Below are 7,157 nucleotides of genomic sequence, written 5' to 3'. Positions count from 1 at the left end.
GAAGGGTGCCGAAGTCAGTCCAGCGATTCCGGTGGAGCCTAGCTATCGGTTCACTGGTGCCCCGAAGACCCTGAAACCGGCGCTATGACACGTCTACTCAACTAGTCCCCGGCGGTGAACCTAGCCTACACCGACGAAGAATTCCTTGGCGATGGAAGTTCTCATGAGACCGATTCTCCTGCTGCTGCTGCTGCTGCTGCTGCTGCTGCTGCTACTGCTGATCTTCACTTTTTTACGGGACGACCGGTAGGGTGCCGAAGTCAGTCCAGCGATTCCGGTGAAGCCTATCGTCCGGTACACTGGTGCTCCTACGACCCGGGACCGGTGCAACGCCGCGTCTACTCAGCTAGTCCCCGGCGGTGGATCTAGCCTACTCCGTCAGAGAGTTCCCCGGCAAAGGAATATCTCCCGAAACCGAGCAGCCATTCATCCTTTTCATGCGTTCACTCTAGCTAGCAGATCGTTGGTCGCTACGACACTTCCTCTGAAGCTCGGACATTATTCTCGATACCGTGCTATCGACAGCGTTCCAGATGCCTTTTTCTCGGCACATCTCTTCGACAATGTTATCGACAGTGACTCCTCGTATGTCCCTCCTCACTTCTTCGAACCTAGGACATTCGAAGACTACGTGCTCCGATGTCTCCTTCACATTCTCGCACTCCGGGCAAAAAGGTGAAGAAGCATGTCCAAACCGATGCAGATACTTCCGGAAACAGCCGTGTCCGGACAGAAACTGCGTCAGATGGAAGTTCACTTCTCCATGCTTCCTATTAACCCACAGTGATACATTTGGAATTAGACGGTTAGTCCACCTTCCCTTCTCCGCGTTGTTCCACTCTTGCTGCCACTTAGCCAATGAGTCCGTTCTGACGATCCTTCTCACATTTCTGGTGCCTCTTCGCTCATAACACTCCACGTCCTCGGCCAGGGTGATGCAGATGGGCATCATGCCAGCGATAACGCATACTGCCTCCGATGAAATCGTCCTATAGGCGCTCGCTACTCGTATGGCCATGAGTCGGAATGTGCTGTTCAACATCCTCCGATTACGCTTGGTTTTTACCGCTGCGGCCCAGACTGTGACTCCATACCTGAGAATAGAGATCGCTACACTCGCTAGGAGACGCCTTTTACTACTTCTCGGTCCTCCAACGTTCGGCATGATCCTCGCTATCGTGTTGACCGCCTTCGACGCCTTTTTGCAGGCGTAGTCCACGTGAGCGTTGAAGTTTAGACGGTCATTTTCCATCACCCCAAGATGCTTCAAAGCACGTTTTGATGAAATGTCTTGTCTACCGATGTTGATTTCAACCCTCTGAACAGCTTTGAGGTTGCTAACCAGCATTAGCTCCGTCTTATGATGAGCCAGCTCTTCAAGGATGAGCCAATTCTTCAAGGAATTTCTCGATGAGTTCAACTGAGTTTATCTACAGAAATCCCTGTTGCAATTCTATGATGTTTTCTAGTGTTGCAGTACCTCTTTCAAAATTCTCGGGAGCTCCACCTAACATACGTGAGGTAATTTTGAAGGAATTTGGTCATAGTTTCACGCAACAATTACAGGAACGATTGGTATACAAAATGTTTAAACTGTTCTTCTAGGCAATTTTGCAAAATGCGTTAGAAGAATACATCATTTAACTGCCAATATTTCTTACAAGTCTTAAAACTTCACTATAGAACAAATTGACTATCGACTACCTTGAACGTATGATCATCGATCGTTACACTGCTCCCTAGGCATATCCATGTTTTGTCTACAAGCATGTCACCAGTCAGACTTTTGCTTGTATTTCAGGAGGGTGTTTTCTAAGGTATGGCCAACCATGTCCCTTTCATCCACGAAGCAAACAAATCAACTGGATCTTTTTTAAAATCTTTTTCCGGCTGTTGAAACCGGTGGACTAGATCGATACTATAATAGAACTCCTTAAATCAATGGAAAGGAGATGTGTTGGGGCCTAGTATATACGTCGTTTTTGAAGGATTTGCCGTATAGTAAAGATAATGTTCAGCATCTCTAGTCCCTTCTATATGGTTTCAACTTCGGTACCACCCTTCCCAACAGTTTTAATGTTTTTGAGCTGGTGAATGGCATCCTCAAACTCTCTCAAATTGTGGGCTGATTGGTTTCCATTGTCCGCAGTACAGACGAAGGCATTTTCTTCGTTGTGTTGATTCTAATAACCTGCGCTACCAACAGAATTCAGGTGTTTCATCGAAGCGCGGCTTCCACTTTTCTATCACCTAACGATCGTCCATCAAGATGATCCCATCCTTTTTTCAGTACAACTCGGCTCGCAGCACGAAACCATTTGCGGGATTTTTTGAGCTTCTGGTAGAAAATCCATGGATTTTAAGGCAAGGTACATCTGTTCCAACTCCTCACATTCCGCTTCTTGTGAACGGCGTTTTATCTTCTGAAAGAGACGGGTCTACAGTTGTCGGTTCCGTCTAAATTTTAGACGGGTTATCACGGGTCATCGATTTAGATCACTACATTATGATGGCTAAAGTGCGCCAAAGGCTTTGCGTTGTGAAAAACATTCGGTAACGACGCCCACCACGGTACAATCTGGAACGACTCAAGCTACCTGAAGTCGCAACTGGTTACGGGCAAAACCATGAAGCAGCGTTGCCGGATGAGAGAGAGAGCTCACCGTAGCCCTTTTTTAGGAGTGCTGGAGTAGTGTAGAAGCATCCATGACCAACGCAGTAGAAGGTGCCATTGGGTTCAGGGAAGGAAATCGACGGAACGGTTGGTGAGTTGATTGAAAGGTGGAAGCAGCAACACCTGAATGGTGCAGAGGCGGAAGACCAAAGCAGCAGGAGGAATGGCTTCATCAATGCACAGTGGTCCAGGAATCAGTTTTACGCGGAAATATACATTTTGAGCTTTAGAATGAAACATTAGACGAAAACGGTATTCTACAAAGTTGTATGTATTAGTTAAACCCTTTGTTTGGTGTTATTGAAAAAACCCTTTGTTGGACCACATTTTCATAGAAATTGTGTAACAAACTTTCTTGTAGAAATTATATTATACATGCTTCAGCAAAGTTGTAGACCATTCAATTTCAAGCAACTTTGCCAAAATAAGTTTTTTTGTATCTTTTAAATTGACCGACTTAGACCTTTTTTTCGTACATAGAATGGTCCGAACAAAACTGGTTTTCTGGCTCTAGCGTTTTCAATTCAAATATCTCATCAAAGTAGTCTATTAAATACTTTTAGAGCTTTGAAAAATGCGTAATTTGGTGAGTGAAGAAACTTGCTATCTCCGTTTGGGAGTTATTGTTATTTTTCTCACAAAAACATGCCTACTATGGTTGTGAATATTTCTGATTGGGGCAAACATAAAAAATATCTTTTGACGGAATTCAAAAGACAAAATAAAATTGTATAAAAATAAATTAAAGATGTGTTATTTTTGTAACTTTAAAAAAATGCCTTGAAAAACAAATGATTTTTATCACAAAAACTTCAATAACTTTTGAACTAAAATAGATGTAAATTTTCGTTTTGTTAAGTTGTAAAAGCCGTTTATATGGTGACAAGTCAGAATGTGAGAACTATCGAGCGATCACCATGAGCATGATTTTCAATAGATCCAGTCACTTCATCTGTTTTGCTGACGACGTGGACATTGTCAGAAGAACGTTTCAGGTTGTCGTTGAACATTATACCAGCCTAATACGTGAAACAGAACGAGTTGTACTGAAAGTGAATATGGCGAAGTCAAAATATCTGCTGGCAAGAGGTACCTAGCGCATTGGCAGACATGTGATGATCTACCGAGAAGATTTCGAGGTGATGGATGAATTTGTCTACCTCGGATTATTGGTAATGTAAGATAAAACTTCAGCAGAGAAATTCGAAGATGTATCATTGCAGAAAGTCGTGATTGCTACGGACTCCACAAGACCTTGCGGTCTAGTAAACTTCACCTCCATACTAAGTGTACCATGTACAAGACGCAGAAAGGACCGGTAGTGCTCTACGAGCATAAGACGTAGACAATGCTCGAAGAAGACCAAAAAAATGAGTTCAAAGAAAAATAGTTTGGAGAATTCTGCAAAGGAATTTTTTAGATATCTCTGTAGTTATCTCGACACATTATAAGATTTTCTTAGGAAGTTGTTACTGTAATAGCGCTAGGATATCATCCGGGGTTTTCCAGAAGAATTTTTAATGGGAATCCCTCATTGGTTTCTCGAATAATATCTCCAAGACTTCTACAGAGGTTCCATCAGAAATATCTCTAGGAATCACTTTAACAACTTATTCAGCTTTTTTCAGCACAATATGCATTTCTTTGGCTCCTACGATTCCAAATTTCAAACATCGACAAAAGATTCTAGTTGTTTTCACTGAATCTAGTGAGAAATTTATTATTTCTACTGAAATTGATAAATCAACCAAAACTTTTCTATTTCAGCAACACTATTGTTGAAGAGCCGAACAATCAACTGTCACTCGTTTGACAATTGAACCCAAGTTACGGAAACTTTCCCGAATGTATTCCTCGATGCGTGTTTCGTTTCAAAGTTGATAACTAGTCCCGGAGCAGGTTTTTCCCCCAACCTGTATCGCACCGTTGATTTACGACCAAGTAAACAAGTGACATGAAGTTAGGAGTAAAGCTTGGACGCCCACCATCAAACGTTAACTTCCTTATGTGCGCATATACGTATCTGGTGTAACAAATCCAACGAATCCTGTCAATACTCTTGGTTTCCGTTGCTTTTACGGAGATATTCCCGGAACGGGGTAAACAATTCATCATAGCCCGCACCTCCCACTTGTGTGGCCATAGGTCACACATAGCTTCCTAGTTGTGGTCGTCACAGCCGGTCCTCCACTATACTGCCGTAGAGGCCACGCCACCCGTAAAACGTTCTCCATATCGTGTATCGCCTCGGAGTTCACAACCGTGTCGCGTAGATTGTTCCCTGGCGATTTGTGTGAAAGCAAAGTGGGGGTAGTATCCTGGTGATAAGTGCAAGAGGCGGAGGGCGAACGCAAGAAACTTTTATTTACGACACAAGGCACAACAACGCAAAACTGGGTCAGTCTTGCCAGGATGGAATGTGCTTCCTTGGCCAGACTTCACCAGTAGAGACTTTGCTTTACTTTTGGTGCGTATCCATATCGACGGCGATGTGGTGCTCTCTCTATGGGACTTCTTATGGCAAGCAATTGTGGTGAAGAGCAAGAACGATTGTCGACATTCCTGCATTATTAACATTCATCAATCTTAAGCTTGTCTTCTTGTCGAGATAAGAACGGGAGGCTAAATCGTGTATGAGCATAGTGGAATATAATGGATTTTTTTCATGGAACACAATGAATCACATTTTTCTCGCTTTATGCGAAGAAATTTTGGAAATGAAGATAATAACGTACGGCTCCACTAGGATGTTTCCACATACTCACAACAATTTTTGACCTTATTACATCTCCACATCCCACTATTCATCGTACAACCACGGTGTTTCTGAAACCGTTATCAACAAAAAATACCATCTAGTCTGAACCCACCACTGAAAAGGTATTGTATCCAAGCATCTTCACTATGAATTTGAAAATAATTCACCAAGGAAGTAATAGTAATTCAAAAATAATGAGCCTTTTTCGAAAAAAAATTGAAACTAAACCTCGTACGTTGCTTTCTACTTTTCATACAAAAATCAACATTCAGGTTCACATTCAGTATTCAGAAGGTCTGATTTCTAAGCCTCTTATGTGAATTCGAAGGAATTTGGTTGATGAAACCTCAAAAATCCTAACAACAAGAATCAAATGCCTCTAAAATTTTTCTTGGGCCTTTGATAGAGACAATATTTGAACACAATCTCCAAAAATTTAACAATATTTCATGAAAATAGATGAGCTGAGCATTAGTTTGAAATGGCTTTAACTATTAGGCTCAATTATAATTCATTCTTCTGTTTGGCCATACAGTATATTTGAAAATATACTGATTTTCTACGATTCGATGACCGAAATCTCTGCGAATATTAATAACAATAGACTAATTGTCTGCGAATATCAATTCAAATAAGCTTCACAGCACGAAACAAGAAAAAACAGATTGATATGTATTATTAATTAAGGCTTTAGAACATTTGGTCGAAAGACATTTGGTCGAATGAACATTTAATGATGAGGACATTCGGTCGAATGGACCTTTGGTCGAATGCACTATACCTTCATTTGTTAGAATAAACATACAACGAAGGGAAATTTGCTAAAAAAAAAGGTCTGTGTTCAGGTGTAAATCCTTAGGCTTCCCAAAATAATAACTGGTTATTACATTTAAGTGAGTTTATTATTCTTTTGAAATATCATTATTCTTTATTCTGTCCACAATCTTTCAATTTCATAAAACCTTGTCAATTATGTTTTTACTTTAACATTTTCTAGCTTTAAACTACATTTTTATGAATAGCACTTTAAAGATATTTCCATATAACTTACAATAATGAAACATAGACTAGTTCGAAAGCACATTTTACCAAAAATGAAAACGATCATACAAGTCAAACAGTGTTTTTTTTATGTTGTCTTGATGCCACGATCTGGACCATCCAAATATTCATATTTATTATGTCATACAATACAAAATGAAAAGTATTTCTTCGGAATTTCTTCTTGGTTGTAATAGTGTTTTGAGTTCTGCTTCATAACGGCGAAAGGCAGGTCCTTTGGTACGTATCAAAAACATTGACCAGCCATCAAGATTTCAGTATCCATTGACCCAATAAAACGTTGTTAGTTTAACTTTTTCTGTGCATCTAAATGTCCTTGATCTAACAAAATTCCTGATGTAATCGGGCCATGTATATACGGGACCGCAGACATCTTGGATTGTGAATAAAATGTCCGATGAATATTCATTTTCATGATAAATCTTGTTCCAGTGCATTGTTCATCTTGAGAATTGAAAGCCTAATGAAAATCGCCAAGAACATCGCAAACTTGATTGCGCATGTTGCTATGGCAAGTATGGTAACTATAGAATTCTCCAAAAGCAATTATTTTTTTACTGCATAGTATCTCCGCAGCTAACGTATCAGGATTTGATTTTCATTCGTAAAGTAACCTCCGAAGATGGACGGACAAATTGAGAAGCTAATCGTGGATTGGAGTAG

This window comes from Aedes aegypti, chromosome 3 (assembly GCF_002204515.2).
Source record: "Aedes aegypti strain LVP_AGWG chromosome 3, AaegL5.0 Primary Assembly, whole genome shotgun sequence".
Classification (NCBI taxonomy): Eukaryota; Metazoa; Arthropoda; class Insecta; order Diptera; family Culicidae; genus Aedes; species Aedes aegypti.
Note: the sequence above shows the minus strand (reverse complement) of the source record.